At 41.7% G+C, this 27,531-nt stretch overlaps 1 protein-coding gene and 1 pseudogene across 2 annotated transcripts in view; one reads left to right on the plus strand and one right to left on the minus strand.

Moving 5' to 3' along the window:
- AFF2 (ALF transcription elongation factor 2) overlaps window positions 1–27,531 on the plus strand; it is a 563,946-nt gene that overhangs the window by 103,659 nt on the left and 432,756 nt on the right. The window lies entirely within an intron of this gene.
- The window catches only part of LOC130038441 (PAXIP1-associated glutamate-rich protein 1A-like), a 38,418-nt pseudogene continuing 24,134 nt past the window's right edge, over window positions 13,248–27,531 (minus strand).

Genomic DNA, 27,531 nt, shown 5'->3' on the forward strand with positions numbered 1-27,531 from the left:
GCAATAATCAGAGAACCTTCTAGAAGAAGCAGAGATCCTGGAAGACAAGATCGAGCAGAATCCTGAGTTACTAACATCCCGAATGAACACTTCCAACATTTATTCTCTTGATTTTCTTTTCAAGAAATGCTTCCTACCTTAGTTCAGATGGGGACTTTCCTTTCTACTTTCGTCAAAGTGGAAACATAAGTGGGGGTTAGGGTTGCAAATGGCTGGAGAAAAACTCCAGAATCCAGATGGTCATTCCTGTGAATGGTTTTTATTTTAATTTTTTTTTATTTTAATGAATCACCATGAGATACAGACTTACAAACTTGCATGATTATGTTTTGGTCATACAATGTTCGAGTACCCATCCCTCTAGCCATGCCCATTCTCCATCACCAATGTTTCCAGTATCCCTTCCGCCATTCCCATCCCCCCCCTCCCAGCCTCTGTGGTAAGCACCTTCCCTCTTACTCTCTCTCTCCTTCTGGGTGTTATGGTTTGCAATACAGTTACTAAGCAGTCATCATGTTTGGTCCATAGTCTACTTTCAGCATGCATCTAACATCTCGAGCAAGCTCTCCAAACATCATTTACTTAGTGGTCCTTCTTTATCCTGTGAATTTTTTTCCATGCAGAAAGTACCTGTCTGTGCTGGGTGGGAGAGTGGTGAGGTGCAGTTTACTGGAGAATCCCTGATTCCAATTTCCCTTAAATTCCCATACACAACCTGGATGTTCTTGTTTCTCTTTGAACTTTTCTTGCAGCCCCATGAATGCCACCAGCATATCACTAGAAATGACGGGCTTGACTGCTTAGCGTAATATTACCAGTCTGCAGGTAAACATATGTGCTACTATTTCCCCTCTCCTGAGGCATCTTGCTGCTGTCTCTAGTACTTCTATTGAAAGAAAACATTGGAACTAAGGTTCATCCAAAGCTGTGGGTTCCTGGGAGGGACAGCACACAGGTCATCATAACCAGCCTTATGTCAGATTTCTTGGATGGCGCTTGAAGCAAATGAAACAACACTTGAACTGGGAATGTGTGCTCCCCCTGTACACATATTAGAGCCTGGGTTTGATTCTGGCACTGCATGCCCTCCACCCAGGCCTTGTGGGGTACTCAAACCATACTGACCAAAATTTTTTTAAAAACCAGAAAAGGAAAAAGAAGAAGGCAATGTGAATGTGTCAGAAAGTTTGTCTCCCCTTGCTCAATACTATAACAAAGAATTGTAAGAATTATAGAACTCAAAGGAGTTCTGGGTCCTTGTTTTAGGTGCTGCCCCATTGCTCACAGCTTGGGGTCTTAGCTAAGTTAACCCACAGGGGAGAGCTTCAATCACTCACTCTCTTTTTGGAATGAAGTTCAGAATCATTTTTGCCTTGCACTTTTTCCCCCGCCAAGGATCAAGCAAAATAGAGTATAAGGAGTGTAAATACCCCAAAGAGCCATGTGCATGCTGAGTATTCTTCTGACTTGTATATTATGATACAAATCCCTTATTTAATGGCTTCCAGCCACGAACAACTCTTTCAAGGCATGGCCTGGATTTATGGCATCATTAGTGAAGAAATTTCCTCTTTGGAGAGGGCCAAGATTACATTCGGTGTAATGTTGCCTTCCCTGGAAGTGACCACTCTCGGGTGTTAATTTTACATTCTCCTGAGCATTTGGCAAATGAAGTGGAACCCTTTTAAAAACACATCTTCCCATTCAGACAATTGTTTCAAAACACAGACCTATCATTTGGGATGAGAACAAGACCACGTGCTGTTTCCAACAGTACTTCTTTTTGTTCATGAGAAATGGAGCTCACTCACAACTTGTTCCCGTCTCGGGAAAATGCTTACCACCACATTTCCTCATTAGCTCTGCCTCAGACAGTGTCACAGCTGATGGAACCTTTCAGAGCTTTTTAGCCAAATGACTGATGTTTGCCTCGTTATGTCAGATCTGAGGGCACTCCTGACACCTCTCTTTATTCCCTGTCTAACACCATCCATCGAACAGCTGCTGTGCACCCATGATCAGGCTGATTATGAAAATTTGCTCAGGAGCCTGATGCCACCAATACTCTTTTCTCTGAAGAGGCCAATAGAAGTTGACTCTAGGTTGGAATTCTGTACGAGGAAGATTTTTGTTCAGGATGGGCAGGTGAGACTCAACCAAGATAAGTTTCTAGGTCCTAAGTATGAACAGGCAAATGGAATTGGGCTCGTTCATGGAACAGCTTACTAGAAGGCTTCATCTTGTTCCTTTGAGCCATTTCTGTATCCACCCCTTAGAAGATTTTAGGGTGCTTTCATTTTGATTCCATGGTGCAGAGGAGTTCATTACTCTTAACACCCTAAGAAGTCTGAGGTACAGTTGGCTACTAGAAAACAGATTTTATTCCAAATGCACTTTTGGCTAAGATAAGCATCTTGTTTACAGAACATATTGAATCCAAGCTGACCCTCTGCAAGTTTCCCTTTACTGTGATCACGACATCTTTCAGTGCTGGACTGAAGATTCAAATGACTTGAGAGCTTCTCCTGTTCTCACTGTGGCCGGGTGGCCTGATTGCAAGAGTGGATGATGTGCATGAGGCTTCCTTTTGCACCCTTAGCCTACTCTCCCCCTGCCTGCTGACTGGAATAAGGAGCCCTGGCATGTAGCATCTGCATGGAATAAGCCTCTTTGACTTTGTTCTCATTAACCCCATGTACTCCCCGTTGAGCTCGGACAAGTGGCCTGCCTTGATTGAGATTGAGCTCTGAGATTGAGGCGGCCTCCTGCAGTTCTTGCGCCAGCCTTTTCTTTCACCCCACAGTAGCCATGTGACGTTTCCTGCGCTGCCCCTTCGCCAACCTCCCGTTGGCTGCTGTCTTGCTTGGAAAACAAGAAGCCTGTCTTAAATAATTGGGTTCAGGACCTTATGTTGCCCCAACAGTCTGGGAAATAGATCATTCTAGAGACCCTGGAGGGGAGCCCCAGCTGACCACACAGAACGACCACCCCCTCCCATGTATTCAGCATGGCCAAGCTGAAGCTGAAAGTTGACATGCTTATGTCCAGTCATGTCTGTTCAACTTCTAATTCTGAAACCAGAAAGTTCTTTCCCAGCTCCCCAAGCAATATGAACATGCAGCATGGGGTTATAGAAACAAGGTGGAAGTTTTAGACTTGTCCTTGCCCCAGATTGGCATCAAGAACTTGGATATGTCACTCTACTTGTGAGAATGGTGTTGGATTAGTATCTTATCCCTAGAACAGGAGTACGGGTACTATTATTTATCAATAGTAGTACTTTTATTTGCTGGTTTAATTGTTTTATAAAAGAATAAAGCAATTATTACAATAATTGCTTCCCATGGACTAGCAGTGTTCTATTAGTATTTCATGCATGGTCTTGCTAAATTTTCCCAAAACTTCAGAATATTTGCATCCCCTGGATACACATTGCACAGAGATGGAAACTGAGGCTCAGAGGGTTTGAGTAATTCATCAGGGGGATACAGTGACTGTGGTACCAAATCTCACCCAGGTAACTTGAACTCCATGATTTTGCCTCCACACTTTCCCCACAATTCTAAAAAATATGCATGCCACCACCACATATTATGAAGCAGGACTATGAATGAAATGGTTTAATATTGGATTCAACACTCTGTAAATTGCACATCAATATGCATGTGGAAGTCATTTATTAGTTGTAACAGGGAAGGTAAAAAAGACCAGGCTGGGAATTTCAGTTGAGGAAACGTCAGCAGACACACTAGCAGAAGTGGGAGTGAGAGGTGGCTGAGATTTCATGGACTCTGCCATGGGTAGGATTACAGGACATTGCAGGATGGCCCTTTGGAATGGCTTGGCCTCAGCTAGCCAGGATTTCCTAGGATCTGGAATTAATTCATGGTACATCTGGATCCCCTCCTCTGGACCACTTTTTACCTTATATCAAATTTCAGGTACTTTCTCAGTTTACAGAGCTAACTAACCTAACGGGTCTAACATTATGCACATAACTGATGTTGAGAGGGAGAAAGTCTTGGCTATCATACAGGAGGAGAATGAGAGACAGACAGACAGACAGACAGAGATCCTTCTTAATCACTGGCAAATTAGCTCACTTTAGGTTTTCTCCAATGGTCAATTGATGATATACATCGAATTCCTTCCCAAACCACACCAAAACTATGAAGAAGAGAATTTTTAAGGGTATAAGCCCCAAAAGAATACTGGGGAAATAATAAATTTTGGGAGGGCCCCAGCATTTGGATAGCTAGAACTGTTTTAGTAATCTAGGAATTCAGGTCCTAAACTGGTGGCAGGAAATAAAAAACACCAGTTAATGTTACAGAACCATCCAAAAGCCCAGCAATCTATGGTGTGGTTATTCCTGGTAGTTGGAGTGGATTCTGAAAACAGAAAGAACTGGTTGAAAGCTGCTCACAAAGGTGTTAGTTATATCCCTAGTTCTCCTTCTCTGTAATATCACCAACTCAATCAAGCGAGCATCAGTGTCCTTCCCCTGGAATGCTGGCTAGGATTCATTTTGACATTCCGGAAAATAAAGGTGGGATGGAGAAGTTTCTAGAATCTTCTAGTGGGAGGGAGAGAAAGAAGGATGATAGGAGAAACTGAGAGAACAAGGGGGAGAAAGAGAGAATGAGAAAGGTATTAATCAAAGATAGAATATTAGAATGGACTTAGAATTTACAGGAACACTAGAAGCTAAAAGAGAAGTCTCAAGGACAATTTCATGTTAAACTATTGAGAGAGGCTAGAATGAAGCCTTATCAGATATTCAAATTGCAAAATAATTTTCCTCTAACCAATCTTTCTCAATTAGCTAGCAGATGATGTATTTGTTAACAAACTGGGTAAATCACTGAGTGAAAGTGTGGAATCCAGTAGAGTTCTGACATAAAAGAGAGGTTGGTCTGGTCCTCCAGATTCCAGAGAAGGAAGTTTCAGATGTAGGGGGTAACCAGTCCAGGTTGGGGCAGATCAGAAAACGCAAATGCAGCTGATCAAGGCTATGGATTGGTGGTTGATATGAGTGCGATTCTGCACTTGATTGTGCAGTTGATTCTGTGCAAGCGGTGGAGAGTTTGGGCTTGCTTTGGTCATAAGTGCTTAGACAAGTTAGCCTGTAATGATGAAAGCCAAAGATGATGATTAACTCCAAAGAACTGTGTGGGAAAAGGGAATCGAAGTTTAACCTATGACTTAGTATTCAACCTGTGAGTGTTCAGTACAGAAGATGTCCAAATACATGAAACTGAAAAAAAAGTCAAGAAGTAAAAATGCAGTGAAGTGATTTTGACAACCGGGAAGAAGTGCTCAAGGAATGAAATTAAGAAAAATAGCAAACAATTGTCTCTTGGGAAGGGGAAAGCATATGTGGGTGTGTCGCATGGCTGGGGACTCCTGGTTTTCTTGATAGATCTTTGGGAACTAGTTGGCTGTTAAAGCCATCATGTGTGGGGCATGAGAGATGGTTCTAAATGCGGGAGTACATGCTTTGCCCTGCCTGGTCCCTCCAGGAATGACTCCTGAGCACTGAGGCTAGAGTGACTCCTGAGCATTGCTGAATGTGGTCCCGGCCCCACATCATCATTTGCGTACACAAATTTGATTGAACCGAGAACAAAAAAAAATCTGCTGCTCCCTTTTGCCAATAGGAGGATGAAACAATAACTTGAGACTTAAAACAAACAAAAAATTACAGAAACGCCTACTAATGAGTGATGGACTCACATACATACAAAGAAAGGAATCCATAGGAGAGGTCACTATTTGGTGCCATACTTCTCACGCCATCTTCCTCTCACAGTAATTTTGAAAGAGACACAATCTACCACAAGAAAAATGAACTGCAGTTCAGGCCCCAGAGGAATGGACTCCCCCCACCCCCTACCTCCACCACCACTTGTGGTCACTTATGTTTCGCTGTGACTGCTTGTCTGTCTAAGGGAAGCTGCACAAAGACCTCTTCAGACAGTCTGGTTTCGCCTTTAGTTGCCTTCAAATGCAGTACAAGTAATTGCATTCCAAGGAGCACTTGAGAGGCAGCCTTAGAAAAGAGTGTGACGGGCACCTGCCCTCTTCACTCCCGTCTCTGGAAACTTCAGTCTTCCCTGATGGCTGCGTGAGCCTTGCTTTTTAAAACTGCAGCCCACCCAGTCCAAGCCGGCCGCCATGTGCAGGATATGGTGGCCCTCTCAAAATGTCACTTAGCAGTTCAATGAAATCAAAGAGCGGAGTGCCCAGGAAAATGACGTCAACAGATATTTGTAGACATTGAAATAGTTGATGCAGCTCATGTAACTGGGAACATATTGGAAGTGTTTCTTAGTGTTTTCACTTGCTTTTGTATTTTTGTCATAAAAATGGAGGAAGGGCAGCATGTATGGATTTGAACAAGATCTGTCTTGAGACAATCAAAATCTCCGCCGAAGAGCTCAGCTACGATAGTGTTAAAGTTCATGGTATCCATGTACAAAATTATTGTATGTCCCCCGCTCCTGCCAGTTACCAATATGCGCATGACCCTCCACCAGTGCTCCTTTGTCACCTCTTGTGTAATTTTCTCTCCCCCACACTCCCCACTGTTTGTTAATCGGTTTGGTTTTGAAATCCAAGGCCAAGCATTTGTCATCTGGATACTGTCTATTCCCTTGTTTTGTCTCTGCATTCCACAACACAACCGAGTGAGGTCACCTAGGATTTGCTCTTCACTGTAGCCAGGAAGTAACTAAGGGGATACTGGAAGGGGACTCTTTGGAGAAAGGACTAGCTACCCTGTTAGCTGGGCTGGAGAGAATGAAGGTGTCTGGGAATTACCGTATTTTTCTAGAAAGGACTAGCCACCCTGTCAGCTGGGCTGGAGTGGATGGAGGTGTCTGGGAATGACCGTATTTTCTAGAGTGATGCTTTAGTTAGTTTATTTGAGATGACTGGCGCCTCTGTAGAGTTGACAAGCACCCTCTGCTTGCAGCCTATCGCCAGGAAAAGGAACACATTTATGCTGAAAAAATGCTAAATAGCTTTTTCAGATTCTCCAACTCTGCCAGTGGTATTTTTCCTTTTTCTGTATGTCGCCTTACGAAAAGCCCAAGAAGTGGGGTAGGAAAACACAGGTGGGAGAAGTGAGTGCAACAATCTCAAAAATCAAGGTGTGCTCCGCTCTAGGAGTAAAGGCAGCTCAAATAGAGAAGGGAGCACCAAAAAAAAAGGGTGTTGGGAAGATCCGCCCAGGATGGGAGATGTATGCTGAAAGTAGAGTATAGACCGAACATGATTGCCACTCAATTCCTCTTTTGCAAACCACAGCACCCAAAAGGAGAGAGAGAACAAAAGGGAATGCCCTGCCACAGAGGCTTGGTGGGGTGGGGGTATGGGGGGTGGCAGGGATACTGGGATCAGTGGTGGTGGGAAATGCGCACTGGTGGAGGGATGGGTACTCAATCACTGTATAACTGAAACCCAAGCACAAACATTTGTAAGTGTATAACTGTACCTCAATGGTGCTTCACTAATAAAAATTTAAAAAAGCAAGGTGTGCTGGCCAGGGATTGGCTTCCAGTATACCAGGTAAACTTTGAACAGGAACCCTTAATTGCATGTTGTTCTGTGTTATTGCTAAGTGAATACATTTTTCATGGCCCACCTGCTAGTGTAACTAATTAACAGCCATTCTCATTAATTACATTGATCAGGATCATAAAATAATTTCAAATGGCTGAACATGATCAGCAGGAGTAAAATGGTTTCACTTTAATCCCTTAATGATTTTTTCATGATTAATCAAACAAAATATATGTAGTTATTTGATCTACTTTTTTCATCTTGAAACTGCAACTCAGGGCAATTATAGGAGACATAAAGTTGATGCAAACAGAACTACATTTCATGCAGTCGCTAATTAAGCAATAAGGCGAAATGGGGTGGGGGTGTAAGATTATCGTGAGATAATCACCCCCCCCCCCGAGGAGCCACGAAACAGAAGTACAGTTGAGCACCTCCGCTCCCACAGACCTTGATTACCTTCGGAAAACCACATATCCCGTAGGTGCCTTAATGCTCAACGGGAATTCTTTCTATTCTGCGCAGAAATGAATGGAGAAAAAAATGCCTTTGATCATTGGAAATGATTCACTACTGGGTGAAGATTCCCTCTCTGAGTAGTGATAATGTAAATGTGTGCTGTTGAAGGTTAAGTGAGCAACTGCACAGTTCTTACATCATCTCTTAACACATATTGTGGAGGGTTCCCCTTGGAAAAGAAGTCATCAACTGCTTGTACCTCTCATAATCTATTTTTTAAAATTTTAATTGTTTTATAAAAGCATCTTGATTTACAGAGTTGTTCACAATCGAGTTTCAGTCATGTGGTGTTCTAACAGACATCTCACTACCAATGTCAACTTCTCTTGGTCAGTGTCTCCAAGTTCCCACCCACCCCCCAAATTTTGTCCTCGGCGGGCACATTTTATTTACTTACGTGCTTACTTATTTTCGTTTTGGGGCTATACCTGAACAGTGTTTCAGGCTTACTCCTTGCTCTGTTCTCAAGGACATCTCATGGCAGATTTAGGCGACATATGAGGTGCTGGGGGTAGAATCCATATTAGCAGCATACAAGGCAAGCTCCCTGTCCCTTGTCCTATCTCCCAGACTCCCAGAGGCATATATTTTCAGTTTTATTATTGTCATTTAGGTCTCAAGCTTACATTGTTGGTGGCTGTGTGGTTTAGGTATATACATACACCACCCCTCAGCACCTGCTAATCACTCTTTGATCTAATTAGAGAGTCCTCGCCTTTAAGCTACTAGCCATTTTCAGAATGGCAAGTTATTTCCAAGTCTAAGAGGAAGGAAAAACAACACATCTGGTACAATTTCTGCCACGACCCCTCAGATCAATTTCAGCTCTAAAACTTTCACTGCACCTTGCAGACAGTGCAGAGGTGACAATAAGAAAGCAGGTCCTTTCAAGCAGGGAAGAAGATGGGAGCACTTTCTAGGGCATGGTCCCTCTCCTTTGTTTCCAGAAGAAAAAAGAAATAGAAAAATGAATCAAACCCACATAGAGAATCGGCAAAATGATCAATATCCTTCCTGTGCCAGGGCCACCTGGCAGGATGAGAAGGCCCTGCTCCCTTGGGTGCCATCATTCTGTGACACTCCTTTCTCTGTCCTCACCTGAACGCCACATGGTGTGGGAACCTGACTACACCCCAACCGCTGGACAAGCTGTTTCATCATTTAGGTACAACGATGGGGTGACAGAGGCCACGAAAAAGCAAAACAGAGTAAGCCAAAATAATAACCTCAGCACTCTGATCGATAGCTTCTAAGCAACAGAGAGTATAGACTAACACTTCATGACTGACACAGGTCTCGCTGCCAGGATGCCTGGCAGTGCGCTGTTTGCATTTAATCTTTAAAATGATGTTTTCCTTCTTGTCAATTGTAGAAGTGTCTGGCAAGCTTCCCTTTCCGTTATTATAAATCATGCTATTTATCCGAGTTATACCAAAATTGATCAGATTTCTTTCATTTCATATTCACCCACTCTTAGCTGAAATAATAAATGAGGGCTTTCTCCAAAGCGTTTTTTTTTAATTCCTTAATGACTGATATTTCTTTTTCAACACTGACAGGAAGACAGAATTTTCCTGGTTGTTGATTTGTGATGCTATCCATCCCAGTGTACCCAGGTTTGTGTCAAAACCAGGCAGCTGGGTTGAGTGGGTGCTTCCTGAATGAAATGCAGGCATGTACTTATTGTGACCCTTGTAATGAAGATAAATTGTGTCATATGCAGGATACATTATGGACCTTATAACTTGCACGCATTGACAATTGAGTGGTCAAAGCATCCTTCCATCGCATGTATTGTTTTTAAGGTAACTTAGTTAACAGTGTGAGAATTAGAGAGGCCAAACAGTCAAACCCCAGGCCCAGGGTTTTGCCTTCAGGTATCAGGAAGTTGCTGTTTTTGAAAAGAACAGGCTCACTTTACCAGGGCCAGGCCCATTCGATTCAAGCCAGATGGCTTGATCCAATCCAATCACTTGGCTTGAAGCAACTCTGGTTGCCTTGGGGTTCTCTGCCATGTTGGAACACTTCTTGGTCAGCAATAATTAATTGAAAAACAAAATAGGCACGAGATAGACGATCAGTCTGATCTTGAAACAGTGGATTCAGACTGAGCCTACTGGTCTCTGGGCTTATCTTGGGTTCACAGCAGTACTCAGGCTTATATTAAGCATTACGAAGAGGAAATGCCAGTTATTAGCTTAAGTAGTAGCATAGGTGCAAATTGTAAAAGGGCTTTTAAAGTGCCAAGTGCTGAAAAAAGAAAATTAAATGTAGTTATTTATGACAGCTTTAGAAATACTTAAATTTGTTCTTGGGAGACCTGGCATTTAGATTCGAAAGTGTGCGCCGTCTTCAAATTTGTATAATTCATATAAAAATAACAGTAAAGGCACTTTCCCCTGTAATCATCTAAGTGTGCATCTGTGTGATTGGCCGTGGAACTTTGTCCCCCAAAGTGATCAATTTTCACAAATTCCTTGTTCTCTGAAATGCGAAGCTATTTCTTTAATAAGTCCAAATGATGACAGATTAAACTTAATTGACAAATTAAGGTGATTTCAAAAGCTCTATCACTTGGAATTAGTTATTTCTCGGGTGGGGTGGGGGTTCGCTCCTGATCCTCATCAACCTTTGGTGGGAATTGTCGGAAGAAAGTTTTGCACCTGTCAATATCGCAGGCATCTTGATGCTTCGAGGCTAAGTAGCTTCATCAAGTCTTCTATGCAGTTGAACGAAACAATAGGTCTTTAGACAGACAGCCCACGTGGTGCCACTGCAGTGCCCGTGGGAATTGCTCATTGGCCTAAGGAAGCAGGGGCGGGAGTGGCTTGGCCACAGATGGAAAGGGCTGCCCTAAGACGGGATCAGAAAAGACATCGCTGCTCCACTGGCCTAAATCCACTAATCTGGTGTTATTATTAGCGATAAGGAGCAGTGGCCAGAATACAATCTCATTCTCTGTAAATGTCATTTAAATAGGACTCTGATATTTCCCGGTCAAGTGGACAGGCTTTAGTCAAATAGTGAGCACTTTATTTGTAAATGCAGGAGGGAGAGAACAGCTCCAGTTCAGCAGTTTTGGGGATGTCAGCTTCCCAGTATTGATTAATCGTTCAGTACTGGCAGCTGCTTCTTTATTAAATGTGCTGCTCGCCGCACAAAAGATAGCAGGTGTAGGAAATGTTTGTTGACAGTTCACCTTTTCTCCCAGCGTGGGCAAGCGGACTCTCACATGTTCCTTAGCTGCATCCCTGGGAATTCATCTGCTCCCTTTCCACATGTCCTCTGCCGCCAAACTCTTTGCCAATCCCCCAGTGTTTGTTACTAGGGTGAACCTCCACCAAATGGGTTGGAAAGGCACATTTAAAAAACAAACTCTTGGCTGGAGCGATAGCACAGCGGGTAGGGCATTTGCCTTGCACGCGGCCGACCCAGGTTCGATTCACAGCATCCCATATGGTTCCCCGAGCACTGCCAAGAGTAATTCCTGAGTGCATGAGCCAGGAGTAATCCCTGTGCAATGCCAGGTGTGAACCAAAAAGCAAAAAACAAGAACAAATAAAAACAAACTCTTAATATATGATTTTTTTCTTTTATCATTGCTATGCTCTATGGGAATATCTTGCTATTTAAGTAAACGAATTGGAGTTGTAGATTGCAGTGCATATATTACTAATGAATAGTCTGAGAAGGATGGAGTTAATCTTACCTGGTGAATGAGGCATCTTAAAAATACTGAAGAACTCTTGGGGCTGGAGTGATAGCACAGAGGATAGGGCATTTGCCTTCCACGCGGCCAACCCGGGTTCTATTCCCAGCATCCCATACAGTCCCCCGAGCACCTCCAGGAGTAATTCCTAAGTGCAGAACCAGGAGTTACCCCTGTGCATCGCTGGGTATGACCCCAAAAGAAAAAAAAACTGAAGATCTCTTTAAGAACACTAGGGGCACTATTTAGCAAGTTTTCTGCTTTACTGTTGAAAATGAACCCCAATGGTGAAGATTTTATTTCCATTACCCCCCTCTTTTATTCTTTTCTTTCTTGTTTTGGTTTTGTTTTCTGGCCATGCCCCTGCCTGCAATACTCAGGGATAATTCTGAGATGTGGGATTACTCCTGGCAGGGCTCAAGTACTAGTCTATAGGGTGCTGGGGATTAAACCCAGGTCTGCCCCAAGAAGGCTTTACCCATTGTACTGTCTCTCCTGTCCCAAAAATTTTCTGAGGTTTCCTAAAATTTCTCACAGTCATAAGAGAATTTATACTTTTTAGAAATATCTGGCATGTATCTGTCCACTGTCCTTCCGTTGTTCATTGATTTGCTCAAGCGGGCCTAGTAACGTCTTCATTTTGAGACTTGTTGTTACTGTGTTTGGCATATCGAATACGTCATGGAGAGCTTGCCAGGCTTTGCCGTGCGGGCAAGATACTCTCGGTAGCTTGCTGGGCTCTCCGAAGGGGTGGAGGAATCGAACCCGGCTCGGCCGGGCTGGCTGCGTGCAAGGCAAATGCCCTACCACTGTGCTATTGCTCCAGCCCTGGGCATGTATGTAGTTCTTAAAAGCTATGTTAGAGCAGAAAGGGATAGAAAGGGAGTAGAAAGCTGTTTTTTTTTTTAAATTTTTTATTAGTGAGACATCAAAAAAGTTCTCAGTTCCTTTTCTATCCTTCAGAATCAAATTTCAGTTCACCGGCCTTTAGGATGCCCAAATCTTTACTGTCTTCTGGCATTTGACTTCTCTGGCCCTCACTTGACATTCCGCATCAGTTCCACATGTTCTATTGCAAACATCACTGATTTTTCTCCTTCCAGCTGGAGAGCGGGTACATTAAAATTGTATGTTATTTTATTTTGTTAAAGCATAATAATTTTTGTTAAAGAAATTTAGAGAGATGTGAAGCGGGGACGGGAGAGAGAAAATGTTCAAGAGAGCATGGGCTTCTTCAGGGCTTTTAGAAGATTACATGCAATTTATCAAATTGTCTTCACTTGGAGTTCTCTGCATACACAATGGTTAATCCTGATGTCACAGGGAAAAGCTTAGACTCTTGATAGTCCTTTCATACACTCAGCACATCTTTAGAATTCTCCTTTCTGAGGGGTCCACCCTTCACTGGGTGGGGCCTCAGTTTTTCATCTCTGAAGAGCTCAGCATCTGCATCTCAAAGGGATAATAAGGTCTCATGCCTTTGGGCTATTTCGGAGGTTGGCCGTTTCTTCTTAAATTTTAGTATTTCCCAGTATTTAGTATTCTGCCGGGGGAAGAGACTGCTCCCCGAGGACCAGAGTGAGGGACTGGTGGGGTTGGTGTCCTCTGAGTCTAGGCTGCCAGTCCGAAGAATCTGTTCCTCCAGTTTCTTATGTCTCTTCGTGTCTGAAAGGACCTTGTCCAAGCGGGCCTCCCATTTCTGGCTCCAAGCTGAGCTGCCTGGGGTGCGTCTCCGGTCAGTCAGAGAATCCTTTGGTGTCATGGGCTCATCATCAAAGTCAAATTCAGTGGGCAGGTGTGGCTTCTCCTCCTCCTCTTCTTTGGCCTCTGACTCCTCATCCGATCTCTCCTCCTCACTCGGGGCATCCGGTGTGGGGGGCCGTCGGGGCAGGATCTCGGCCTGAAGCTCTTGGGTGCCGTGGGCAGCCAGCAGTTCATAGAGCCACAGGATTTCCCAGGGATGGGGCATTCAGCTCCACCTCGTCACCGCTGCAGGGCACGCACCAGTCCTCTGCCTCCCCCTTGGCAAATACTAATGCTGAAAGTAGACTATAGACCAAACACGATTGTCACCCATTGCCTCTTTTGCAAACCACAACACCCAATAAGAGAGAGAGAACAAAAGGGAATGCCCTGCCACAGAGGCAGGGTGGGATGGGAGGATGGGGGGTGGGAGGGATACTGGGATCCGTGGTGGTGGGAAATGGGCACGGTGGAGGGATGGGTATTTGATCATTGTATAATTGAAACCCAAGCACAAAAATGTGTAAGTCTGCAACTGTACCTCATGATGTCTCACTATTAAAAATTAAAAAATAAATAAAATAAAAAATATTTTTAGTATTGACCCCCATCAACCTGCCTGCCCCATTTCTCCCTTAGAGAATTCAGTGGCTTCTTATCTTTAAGGGGTACATGGTGAAGGTCCATCTTGTATAATTTCTTCATGCTGAAAAGGCACAGACCCTGCTGCATAAAGGACTGAGAGCTCATGCTAAGTCAGTATTACTGAGGTAACATTAGCTTAAATATTTATATGCTTGAGGGTTACAGTGTTAGGACATTGTGTCCACTGCCAAGCTCTCAATGTCACTTGGCCATTTAAGGCATTCATTTCGGTGATTGAAAGCCCTATACTGTGAATTTTCAAGAACAGTTCATTTCCAAATAAACTCTGGGTTCGGTTACAACCCCATGCGGGGTTTTGTCACTAAATGTGAGCGTCGTGGAAAATGTGAAACAGTAAAGGGTTTCTAAGCACCAAATCCACCAAAAATTCATTCCAAACCAAATACATGACGACTCTGAAGTGTTTCTGGTTGCACTTGCCCTTAGTTCAGTTCTCAAGCACAAAGGGCGTGGAAGTGGGAAAAGTTGAAGATGCTTTGCCATCAACCGTAACAGTGCCTGCTAAGTCTCAATACCTCAGTATCCCCGAGACAAAGCCTAGCTCAGTGGTCTTGCATCCAGCACTCTGAGAGCTGGGAGCAGTCCACAAGTGTGAAAGGTTGAGAACTCCTACTGCTATAGATGCACCTTTCTGCACACCACACTAAAGTGTTCTGCTCTGCCCTACGTCCCCATTATTATCATGGAAAATATGGTCACTCTATCAATTATTCATGTGCTCTTCAATAAATTTTGCAGGTTACGATGTGCTACACGCTGCAGGTACTTTTGTTCTAGCAATCTAACAGCACAGCAAAAATTCATCGCCTCTCTAAATGATGAGCATAAGCTACTATGCTGGCAGATAGGCAAAAATAAGTAAGGAAATACTTAGCTTAGAAAGCTGAATAAAGAAAAACGGATGTTGAAATAAAGCACAAGGAAGGAAAGAATAAAGATGAGACAAAGGAATCACGAGGCAGGGAATAGGGGGGAAAAGAGTAGCTCTAATCAGTAAATTAAAAACCTGTTGTCCTTTGAAAACCGCTAATAGGAAGACCATTAATTGGCTTATTAAAGAAAAAAAGGAAAAGTGCTGAAATGATAGAACAGCAGGTAGGGTGCTTGTCTTTCACGATGCCAATCCAGGGTTAACTCTAGCCCTGAGCTCTTCCAGGAGTAAGCCTTCAGCACTGCAGGTGTTGACCCAAATGCCAAAAATTAAAAAGGAGAAAACAAAATTTCACAAACTAAAATGACAAGGAAGAAATATTAAAAAAATCAAAAAGATTTTCCAGACTACTTTCCAGATATATATATATATATATACATATATACATATACATACATATATATAGTTGAAAGTCTAGATAAAATCAATAATTTCCTGGAAAAATGCATAGTGCCAATTTTTTTTTATCATTTGATTTAGAGAACTTGGACAGATCAACAACCATGAGAGGGAGAGGGAAAGCTGTTAGTTAAGTACCTCACAGGAAAAATATCAGGGCTACATGGCTTCCCAATTCTGAAGCTATTCTGATAGATCAGGGTTGTAAAAATGTGAATATATTGTAGATTATGAGCATTAGTTTCTCATTGTTGAAAAAGAAGTTACATATACGCAAAGGACTAAGTCTAGAAAGAATCTTGTGCTGTATTGCAATTTGCGATATTAATATGAATTCATATTTTAGTTTGTAAATTTGGGGGGTATTAGGGCCACCCCCAGTAGTTCTCAGGTCTTATTCCTGGCTCTGTACTCAAGGATCACTCCAAGTCATATACAGGGGACCATATGTGGCAACAGGATTTAAGTAGGGTTCGCTACATGCAAGGCAAGTGCCTTAAGCCCCGTACTATCTCTCTTACCTATGAACTCATAGCAGAGTGGTAGGGCGTTTGCCTTGTGCGCAGCTAGCCCGGCTGAGCCGGGTTTGATTCTTCCGCCCCTCTCAGAGAGCCTGGCAAGCTACTGAGAGTATCTCGCCTGCACGGCAAAACCTGGCAAGCTACCTGTGATGTATTCGATATGCCAAACACAGTAACAACAAGTCTCAAAAAATGGAAATGTTACTGGGCCCGCTTGAGCAAATCAATGAACAGTGGGAGGACAGTGTGTTGACAGTGTTCAAATTGTACTTGTTTTTGTTTGGGGAACACACCCAGAGGTGCTCAGATTTTACCCTTGGCACTGCTCTTAGGGTATCACTCCTGACTGTGCTTGGGACAACATATGCATTGCTGGGGTTCAAACCTGGGTTGACCACATGTGTGGCAAGTGTCCTTCTTGCTGTACTCACTAGCCCTGACAAACTCATGCTTTAAATATAATAAAAGTTTGGATATATATACAAATTTCCTAGCTTGGTCTGCTGAGAGAACCTTAAAGTAATAATATTCTCATCGTAAAAAGCACACCTAGAACCCGGATTTTGGTTTCTCAATATCATACTTTAATTAGTGAAACTAAGAATACATGGTGAATTTATTGATTTCATTGAGATGGGAAAAGTAAAGAAGTGTGTCTGGAACATACTGTGGTGCTGAAAATTAAAAATGTTTTCTAAAGTTAAATTATGTCCAAAGGACACATGTGCCAACACAAAAACATATATAATGATCAAATCTCAAACAATTTGAACAATAGAAAAATAATGTATGTAACAGGGTATAATAGAATAAACATATACCCAAGAGTTTAAGTTAATACTGCTAAAAATGAAGGAAATATAAAGTCACCTTTTCCAAACAAAAACAGCATTACCATGGCAGTCTCTTCTGAATACTTGAGGAGAAACAGGATGTTTGTGTAGTTTCAGGGTAATTGCACCTGGATTTTGCTAGTTGCAAAGGAAAATCAAACAGTTGCATTTTAGGGCTTTAGCCCATATCTGCTTAACTAAGTGATCAAAGTTCATATCAACCATAATAAGATATATTAACATCACAAAGTCTGATGTAATTATTTTAGAAAAGTTATATAATTTCTATGCCAATTCTTTGCTATTCTTGCCCAGATGCATATAATGATGCTAACACACCTGACAAACACAAAAAGAGAGACCTTTTAGAAAAACTGTATCATTATTTCTCAAATGTGTGAAAGTCATGGAAGACAGGGCAAGATGTAGTGATTGATGTCAAAGGGCATAGCATGGAGCTCTAACTAAATGAAATGTGAAATCCAGAATGGGATCTTATAATAGAAAATATAGAAATACTGAAATTATGGAAGTTAACCTGTTTTGTGTTTACAACCTACCTAATATATCTGAACTTATTGTCAGAATAAGATAAACACTAAAGTCTAGTAAACCTTATGTATTGATTTTTCACACTTACAGATGGCCACCCATCTTCTAAGAGTTTCCCCATTTTTCATCTTTTCCAAGTCTTATAAATGTCATTTGTTACACTGTTGGATCTGTATTACTCTAGAATACATATGTTGTAACACAATCAATTAATGTTTTGATATGGAGGAGGGGCCTTTAGTAAGGAATTAAGACTATTTGAAATCATTTGAGGGTACCCTGATATGGGGTTAGTGCGTTTATAAGAATCACCAGAGCAATTGACCTCTACCATGCTAGACTGCAAAGAGAAAGTGGTGTCAGCAGCCTGGAAAAGATTTTTCTGTTTACTGCACATCAACCATGCTGCCACAGTGACTTCCTGACTCCCAAAACTTTGAGAAATGATCTATTTAAGCTATCCAGGATTGTTTTGACATAGCAGCTCAGCTGATGAATACATATTTGAAGCTCTATATTAAAATTTTCTCAGTCCTATACTATACAATGATTCTGACCCTGCCTCTTTTGGGGTCATTCTCCTGACCCTGAAAGAGCCTGTTTAGAAGGATGAGTAAGGAGAGGCTGCTAAAATCTCAGGGCTAGGATGAATGCAGATGTTACTGGTACCCACTCGAGAAAATAGATGAATAATGGGATGACAGTGATATAGTGATACCATACCAACATTTCCAGTTTTCAGTCACTTAATTGAAGATTCAGGAGCACTTCCAGATTTGATAGTACTTTTTTCATCTTGAGTAGGCACATCAAATTATTATTGTTTAATGGTATTATGATATAATGGTACTAGTAGAAATTTGCAGTTGATAAAACGTGGATGAGATTTTTCAAATAGGCCTGACCTATTCAAATAATATAAGTAACTTTTACTCATGAAAAAACAGACATACATTCTGAGTGCAGTAGATCTTGCCACTGAGCTCTCTGTACCTGTATTTCCCCAAGGACCTGAGAAAAATGTGGTTTCAGTTGACACGTTCCATACTTGGAGTTATCAAGATATAAAGAACGTTGAATGCCTGCTACCTCAAGGTGAGGAAACATAATCTCACAGAAGTTGTCCCCTATGCTTTCTCAGCTAGTCAATAACTAGAATGGTTAACTTTTCGTTAAATCATCCAGATTCCAAAATTCAGGTTCCTTACAGTATCCCAGGTTGTCTCTTGAACTAACACACACACACACACACACAAAATAAAATTTGATAAGTATGCTTGTTGAAAGAGGGTAGCATCAAATGCACTCTATACTAATGCTGGGGCAGCACCCTGTGTATCAAGGATGTTCGACACTAGACTCATTTACTTCATTATCTCAAGTTTCTTATTGGTAAGATTATAACATAGAAACTTAATGCTTTTCTTTTATGACAAAAGACAACCATTTCTTTTATCATTTAGATAAGATAACCATTTTAGAAAAGTTAACGGCTAAAACTCTGCTTGGTGCTCTCGGAAAGCACATAATCATGCAGTTTTTAGCAGTGGGCATGGAACTCAATGACATCACGCAACGCTCGATGAATGCAATGACGGAAAGGAAGACAGAATAATCTCTCTAACATGTGGGATGTAAATATGCAACTGAGGGGGCTGGAGCGATAGCGCATCGGGTAGTGTGTTTGCCTTGCACTGGCCGACCCGGGTTCGAATCCCAGCATCCCATATGGTCCCCTGAGCACTGCCAGGAGTAATTCCTGAGTACAGAGCCAGGAATGGGCCCTGTGCTTCGCCGGGTGTGACCCCCAAAAGCAAAACATAAATAAATAAATAAAAAGAAAGATGCAAGTGAGGTAAAATTAGATGAATGACAAAACCATAGTGGGTTATCAGATCGTACAGTTTGTCAAGGCATTTTTTTTAAAAATCAGGATTCATAGCTCTGGTTTTGGTAAGCCCCAATGTGTAACAGATTGAATTTGTTCAGACAGTGTGATAAAGCTATCAAAAGATTTTCAAGGCAACATTAATTTTTATGAGTTTTTAAAAATACATATATTCCATGTGGTATTCTCTATTAAGGAATGGGAAGTGTGTCATGAAATTCAAGAAACACAGAGACGTGCTTCTTCGGAATCTGGGAAATTAAGACTGTCTGGTTACTTTTTGGGTAATCACTTGACTTTGAAAGAGATTAAGAAAAAAACCTTTTTCCTTGATAGGAGACTTAGGGAAAGAATTTAAGGTGTTCCATAGACACTTCCAAAGTCTTCATTTTCCATTAATGTTCCGAAATTCAGTATTATTTGAACTTCCATCAAGAATGTTTACTATAATGTAGAAAATTTTGGAGCCAAATTTTGCCTTCAGTGTACACTATAGTTTCCATTATAGGAAAATGCCAACTGAGCATGCAGAAATAAGAGCAAAATTTGAATTCTTCTGTAGTAAATCAGTTTTAGAATCTGAGATATTGGATTTAACTTTTCCCTACACTGACATTGACTTTCCTCTGGAGCATCACTGACAAGTGAGGCCTACTTCAGTTACATGATTGTTTTTCTCCACTAACCTAGATCCAGAGATACAAATCTAGGGCTTAGTGTGTGTGCATGTAATAGTGGATGTTCCATATAGATTTGCAATATTCCTTAGGGTCTGTAGGATCTTAATCACTTTCATATTTTATTTATAAAACAAATGTTCCATGACATTGAAACATCAAATGGATTATACTCAGCCGTGTGCAGTGTATAATTTTCTAAAATATCTGATTCATTTAATATGGGTGATTTTCATTCTTTGATATGTGGTCTTGGCATACTTTGTAACGTGCTATAAATATTTGAAATACCATGGGAATGTGGTGTGGGGAATAGTATTATTAACACCTGCCTTCTATGCTAGTTGGGTTATGTTAAGCTCTAAATGTACATGGGTATATTTCGGCATATTTTTAAGCCATGTCCCATCTAAATATGTCTATAATGATTGGTTAGATTATAAGAGTTTCTCACTATTTTTTATCACTTTTTATCTAAAACCAAGTCAAAATTTGGGAAGTTTTATAGCAGCATACCTCCTTTGCTGTACATTTTCATTCTCTTAATTGCCATGTGCTTTCCTTGCTAACTCTTCTTCCTAGTCCCAACTCAGTTCATGCATTACTAACCAGGAGAGAACGAACACAATCCCTGTCAAAGCCTGTACCCTGAGGCACAGACATAGGATATGACCCTGGTGACCTGCGTCTGTCATGCTATGGCTCAGTGGACTTACTCTGGGAACAAGGATGAGGATGTTACCAATATGATTCTTCCCTGCTTCCAGGGAAAGACAGCCTCTCACACAGGAGATAAGCCTTTTCTTTGAGATCAATAGTCTGCCCTTTGGCTGTCCCACCCCAGCTGGTATTTCTGAAGGCAGAGAGGAAGTATAAAGCAGAGCACATGGAAGTTTGACTCTTTTCTCAGCATTTTCCCAACTCCACTATGAAGTAATCTAAACCTCTCTTTCTTAAATTGAAATTGTTTTAAGAATTCAACGGCACATGCGTAGCAAGAGAGCACATAGCATAGACAATGAGTGAATCATTATTACTGCTGTGGTTCATTTTTCTGCCCTAGGTAATTATAATTGGCAGTGACTTGGCATTATTAAGTCTCAAGTGGTAAGAACTGATGCTTGGTGATCACTTGGTGAATTGAGTTCATGTCTAATCTAGGATGTCTGACTCCTGCCTCAAGACTCGGTCTACTCCATCATGATGCTCATGACTCTCGCATGAGTCCATGTCCAATAACATCCGTTTTTATGTATTTCCTCACCAAGCAATAAGGGTCACGGTCACGGTCCTCCTGTTCTTCATCGATTTGCTCGAGTGGGCCCAGTAATGTCTCCATCGTGAGACTTGTTGTTACTGTGTTTGGCATATCGAATACGTCACGGGGAGCTTGCCAGGCTCTGCCATGCGGGCGAGATACTCTCGGTAGCTTGCCGGGCTCTCCGAGAGGGGCGGAGGAATCGAACTCGGGTCGGCCATGTTGGCTGCATGCAAGGCAAATGCCCTACCACTGTGCTATCACTCCAGCTCCCAAGCAATAACAAAGCAAAACAAAACAGAACCTTTTAGTGAGGGCACAGCAAGGTGTACTTCTCTTTGCAATTTTACCTTTTTCACTTTGAAGGAGTCATGGATTCACACACAGAAAATGTGTGGCTGTTTCTTTTTGAGTCTACCAGATTAGTGACTTATTCAATGACCTGGGAATCTATTTCCCCAAGTGAAATTCTGCCTTTCCACCTGCATTTCAAGAAGGTAATGTTAGTGCCTGGAGAGGCCTGAGAGTTGATCCACCTGGGAAATGACATCAGGTTATCTGCACACATAGTGACACTAGCCTCAATTGATTCCATCCATTAGATTTTCGTCTCAGTTTTCTTGAGAAAATAATCAACATGTGTTTTGGTATCAGTTTAAGACATCCAGCAGAAAGTATATGTATCTGTGAGATGATTACCATAATAAGTTCTGCTAATTTCCATCTTCTCATACAGATAGTGTTATTGTCACTGTCACTGTCCTCTGGTTGTTCATTGATTTGCTCAAGCGGTCCCAGTAACATCTCCATTGTGATATTTGTTGTTACTGTGTTTGGCATTATTGAATACGTCACAGGTAGCTTCCCAGGCTTTGCCATGCTGGCGAGCTACTCTCGGTAGCTTGCCAGGCTTGGAAAAGTCCACTGTGCTGAGTTAGAATAAAATATATTTTATATACATTTAATTTCTTTTTTTCCCTTTTTTAGTAGTGAAACATCATGTGTAAGTCTACAGTTGTAGACTTACAGTTTTTTGTGCTTGGGTTTCAGTTATACAATGATTGAATACCCATCCCTCCACCAGTGCCCATTCTCCAGCTCCAGTGCTAACAGTATCCCTCCCCCTCTATGCCCCCCATCCCACCCCACCCCTGTGGCAGGACATTCTCTTTTGTTTTCTCTCTCCTTTTGGGTACTGTGGTTTGCAAAAGAGGCATTGAGTGGCAATCATGTTTGGTCTATAGTCTGCTTTCAGCATGCTTCTCCCATCCTGGGAGGATCCTCCCAACACCCTTTATTTGGTGCTCCCTTCTCCATCTGAGCTGCCTGTCTCCCTAGCATGTGCGGCTGGCGTCCAAGCCATGGAGTGAACCTCATGGTACTTATCTTGGCTATTCTTGTGTGTTAGTCTCCTATTTTGTTACTTTGTATTCCCCAGATGAATGCAATCTTTCTATGTCTGTCCCTCTCTTTCTGACTCATTTCACTTAGAATGATTCTTTCCATGTAGTACCACTTGTATGTAAATTTCATAACTTCATCTTTTCTAATAGCTGCATAGTACTCCATTGTGTAGAAGTACCAAAGTTTCTTTAACCAGTTATCTGTTCTCGGGCACTCGGGTTTTTTCCAGATTTTGGCTATTGTGAATACTGCAGCATAGAACATAGAAGTGAAAATATACATGAAAATATACATTTAATTTCTTTATAGAAACAATGTGTTTCTCTTAAAAGGTAACTCGGGGAATTATTAAATTGTTAGTTAGAATTTAAAGCTGAAAAATAAATGACATTTTCAAAAGTAGTATTGGCAAACATTGGAAGCAGGAATTTATTAAAATGTTTTGTCTTACTTAATATTTAATGCAATGTTTTTGAATATTATTCTCTCATATTCGTATGTCCAGTGCAATCAGAGAAAACAGCCTATACATGAACTATACAGTGTGATTTTGATTGGTCAGAAAGATGTAATTTGAATTTTCAAGGTCAAGTACTGCCTTGCATACAGGATCCCTCCTTCTCTATAGGGAAGGCCCTGGGGAGAAATTATTGCATTAGGCAGTGGACTATTTCTCCATGGTGCATTCTTGTATGTTGCTTTATAATTTATTAAAATTGACAGCAACTGACCTCTGTGTATATAATGGGTAGGGGAATACCCTATTTCAGAAGGTGAGACTTCCAGGAAGACAGTCAAATATTAGAAGGTACTCCTATGGAAGACACTGTTTTGTTCCCTGCTGCTTCTAGATTGTTCACAATACCTTGCTGTCTTGCCTGTAATTTGTTGAAGTGAAATGTTCAATTTACGTATTGTGCTATAGCTGTTAGATTAATGAGTCAGTGAAAATGGGAAAGATATTGACATATAAGTATGCAGTAGTAGTCTCTTGTGACTGCTTTAACAAATCACTACACACTCTGGGCTTAAAACAACACAGATCAATTATTTAACACTTCTGGAAGTCCAAAGTCTAAGATGGTTTGGCAGGACTGTCTTGCTTCTGGAGTTCAAGGAGGGGGTGGGGGCGAATATGTTTTCTTGACTTTTTTCAGCTTTTATAGACGGCTTACATCTCTTGGGTACTGATTGCTTGCCCATTACTCTAATTTCTTTTTCATTAGTCTTTGCTTCTCCTTGCCAACCTCTGCCTTCTCTTGCAAGTGTCCTTGTAATGACATTCCTGCCACCATGCTAGTTCATTTCCCTGTGTCAACATACTTAACTCACTCATGTCTGGAAAATGCATTTTTTCCATGTGTCATAACATTCTCTGTGTTTAGGGGTTAGGATGGCAAAATCTTTGGGGGGCTAAGTTTTAGCTTATCACACATGTAATGAACTTTCTTGTGTCTCTGTTTCTTCATTTCTAAAGGACAGGATAGAGTGTCCCTTCCTTCTTCCCTTTCCCACAAATAGTCATCCTACTTCTTGAAATGCAGTGACATTTCACCAGGGTTCTTGAAGAACAATGGAAGATTATGTCTATACAAATAATAAATGGTCACCAGTGTTTGCCGGCTGAAATCTGCAACACAGGCCCTCGTGCTAAATTAGACAACCTGCACTTCAGTTTGTATTTAATATCTCCCAACTACGTCTCACTCCAAAAAGACCTAGTGTGACTTTCCGCCTAGGGCAATAATTTCTAGTTGCTTTCTGTTTAGGTTTGTGGGAAACATTTATTTCTTGCACATCCTGTTCTCAGCTCAACTCAAAGCACTCCTTGGTGCCAATCACTTCCTCCCCATGCCATGAGATCGGTTTGGAACTCCTTAACCTACAATTTGTACCTTTCACCGTGAACCCCACCCCATCAAAACTGTTTTCCTGAACTTGACTTTCTTTGTTTCCCCTAGATTTGTTTCAGACGTGTTTGATACTAACCGTGCCTGAGGTGGCATGCTCTCTCCTTTCCGTGGTCCTCTTTAAGCCACTTCCCATTTGGCCAATCTTACCGTGATTCCTCCAGGCAGCCTTGCCTGCTTTTCTGAGCATCCTAGCCTCTTCCCATCTCTGAGCTCTCGGGTGGTTCACAACTGTCCTGCTCATTTGGCAGTGCTTGGGAAGTTTCTAATTTGATTATTTCTGATATCTACGGTCATGATTTCTCAGTGTAACTGTCATCTTGAGATCTGATGAGAAAAGGGCCACACCTTTCATATTTCACACTGGTGAGTTTCTTACATTTAGCACCTGGTGAGCCTGAAATACAACTTGATTGATAACAGTGTGTGTGGATAGGGGTTAGCTCTGACTGCTTTTTGTTCAAGCATGTATTGTTCCATGCTATTAATCAGGCACTTTATGTGCCATTTTAAAATATTTACATTTAATACTTAGCTTGCTCGGGCTGGAGCGATAGCACAGCACATAGAGCATTTGCCTTGCTTGTGGCCGACCTGGGTTTGATTCCTCCATCCCTCTTGGAGAGCATTGGCAAGCTACCGAAATATCCCACCCTCACGGCAGAGCCTGGCAAGCTCCCCATGGCGTATTCGATATGCCAAAAAAAGTAACAAGTCTCACAATGGAGGCGTTACTGGTGCCCACTCACGCAAATCGATGGACAATGGGATGACAGTGCTACACAGTACTACTTAGCTTGCACATGGAAGCCCCCTCTGTCTGTTAGAAAAAATTACCCCTTGCTCATTTTCTGTGACTGGGAAACTATACAAGGTTCATGGAAGTTCTTGAGAAAGCCAGATAGACACCCTTTGTTGTTCTGACACAACTTTTCCTGTTCTTCATATCTCTGATAATGTCTGTCAAGATTACTCATCTAAGGCGATTTTCTCCCTGCTTCGGAGTTCTGAAACCTCTAATAACTAAGTCTTTTCTCCTTGCACATTATTTTTGTACATCGTCTTTGTCAATTCCTCCAAGGATGGATGTCCCAATAAGAGGAAGTAAATTCTCTACCAGTTATTACATATGCATGTTGCTTTCCCAGAAGGGTAGTTTCCACCATGTTCTTACCAGTCTGAGAAGTATATGCAAACATATTATTAACAAACTAAAAGGCTTCTTAAGACAGGCCCCTTGAGTATAGGCAAAATATTCCTAGAGAAATTCAAAGCACACAGTGTTTGGGGGTCTTCTGATCTATCCTGAGTTGTGGCTTCACAAAGAGCTAGATTTGGGAGTTGGTTTCTCTCCTTGTATCAACCTATTAATAGGAAGCAGCTAAGACTGGACATTTTGTACAAAGCGAGTTTCCAATTATTTTTTTTTAGTTTTTATTTATTTATTTATTTATTTTTAATTTTTTTTTTACAGTTGTAGATTTACAATTTTTTGTGCTTGGGTTTCAATTATACAATGATCAGATACCCATCCCTCCACCAGTGCCCGTTTCGAGTTTCCAATTATTAAGAGGAGACCACCCTTTTACAGCAGATATGTTTGGAACTATAGCAAAAATTCCAAAAGTGGCTTGAGGTCTTGGAAAATGTGGCCTTTGGTATTCTTTTCTTTCTGAATTTTTAATCTGACCCTTGGAAAGGCTGGTGAGGGAAAGGGGAGGTGGCAGTCTTCCACAGCATTTACGAAATAATGTCTGTATTTGTGTCAAAGATGCCTTTGGAGGTTTATAATTATCGCACTGGGAATGTTAAGACGACCTTTCATACCAGTTTCTAAACTGGAGACAATCATGGCAGGAGACTCAATGATGACAATATGGGCCAGTTCACTATGACCTGCTTCCATTTTGTGCCCCCGAATATAGGAGGCTATAGAAACCAGAAGTGTGAATTCCGCCTTTCATTTATCATTCCAGGCCCCCACTTATCATTAAATCCTTAATTTCGAAGGCTCAAGTGGCCTATTGTGCTGACAATTAACCAATTGCAGGTGCCAAATCTTGAAGGCCTTGGTAAGGAGGGCTTGGTGGGAGTGGCTGCACTGAGAGGCGGATTTGTGAAGGCATGGATGTAAAGAACATTAACCCACTACACATTCCATCCCTGGAAAGAATGGTGGGAGCAAACGGAAATACACATGATATTGCCTGCCTTATAGGACCAGACAAAAGGCACTCTTTGCCCTAAATCCTTTATAATGCAATTTCACAGGGCTCAGGGTGAGTGGAGACAGAGGAGCGTGCTAGTATTGCCATCTGCCCAGAAGAGTAAGTCCTGAAATGCTCTTCCAGCCCTAGCTTTTCCATTTAAAATCAAGATCAGACGTTAAAGCTCAGCATTTCAGCTCTGCAATATTCGGATTCCAAGCTTTTCCTCCCCAAGGCCAACCTCAGAATCCCTCAGCTCTAGTCTCCAATTTTAAACCAAGAGGTTCCCTCTCTCTGAAATGCCTTTCCCTGCATTAGACACTTAAATCTTTCCAAATCCACCTCAAATCCTCATTTCTTCTAAGAAACTCTTCTAGATCCTTCTCACCAAAGGTAAATATTTTTTTTAACTCTACTCATACAGCACATTGGACCTACTCTTGTGTACCTTGATCTGAATTTTCGTGATGGAGGTCTCATTTGTTTGAGTCGTCCTATATTGCCTTGTCCAGTGCTTATACACCAATGAATTCATCAGCAGAGTACAGGAGGTCCATCAGGGAGAGAGAGAGAAAATGAGAGAGATATACAGACAGACAGACAGACAGAGACTGAGATGGAAATAGAGAGAGACAGACAGATTCAGAGACAGAGACAGAGAGATGCAGCTGAATAGTTATGATAGATGTCGATTGGAGATCAACTGGAAATGAAGACAAGCCAATTTTTGAATAGCAGTTTGTGTGAA

This window comes from Sorex fumeus, unplaced genomic scaffold (genome assembly GCF_029834395.1).
Source record: "Sorex fumeus unplaced genomic scaffold, SorFum_2.1 ptg000075l, whole genome shotgun sequence".
Lineage (NCBI taxonomy): Eukaryota > Metazoa > Chordata > Mammalia > Eulipotyphla > Soricidae > Sorex > Sorex fumeus.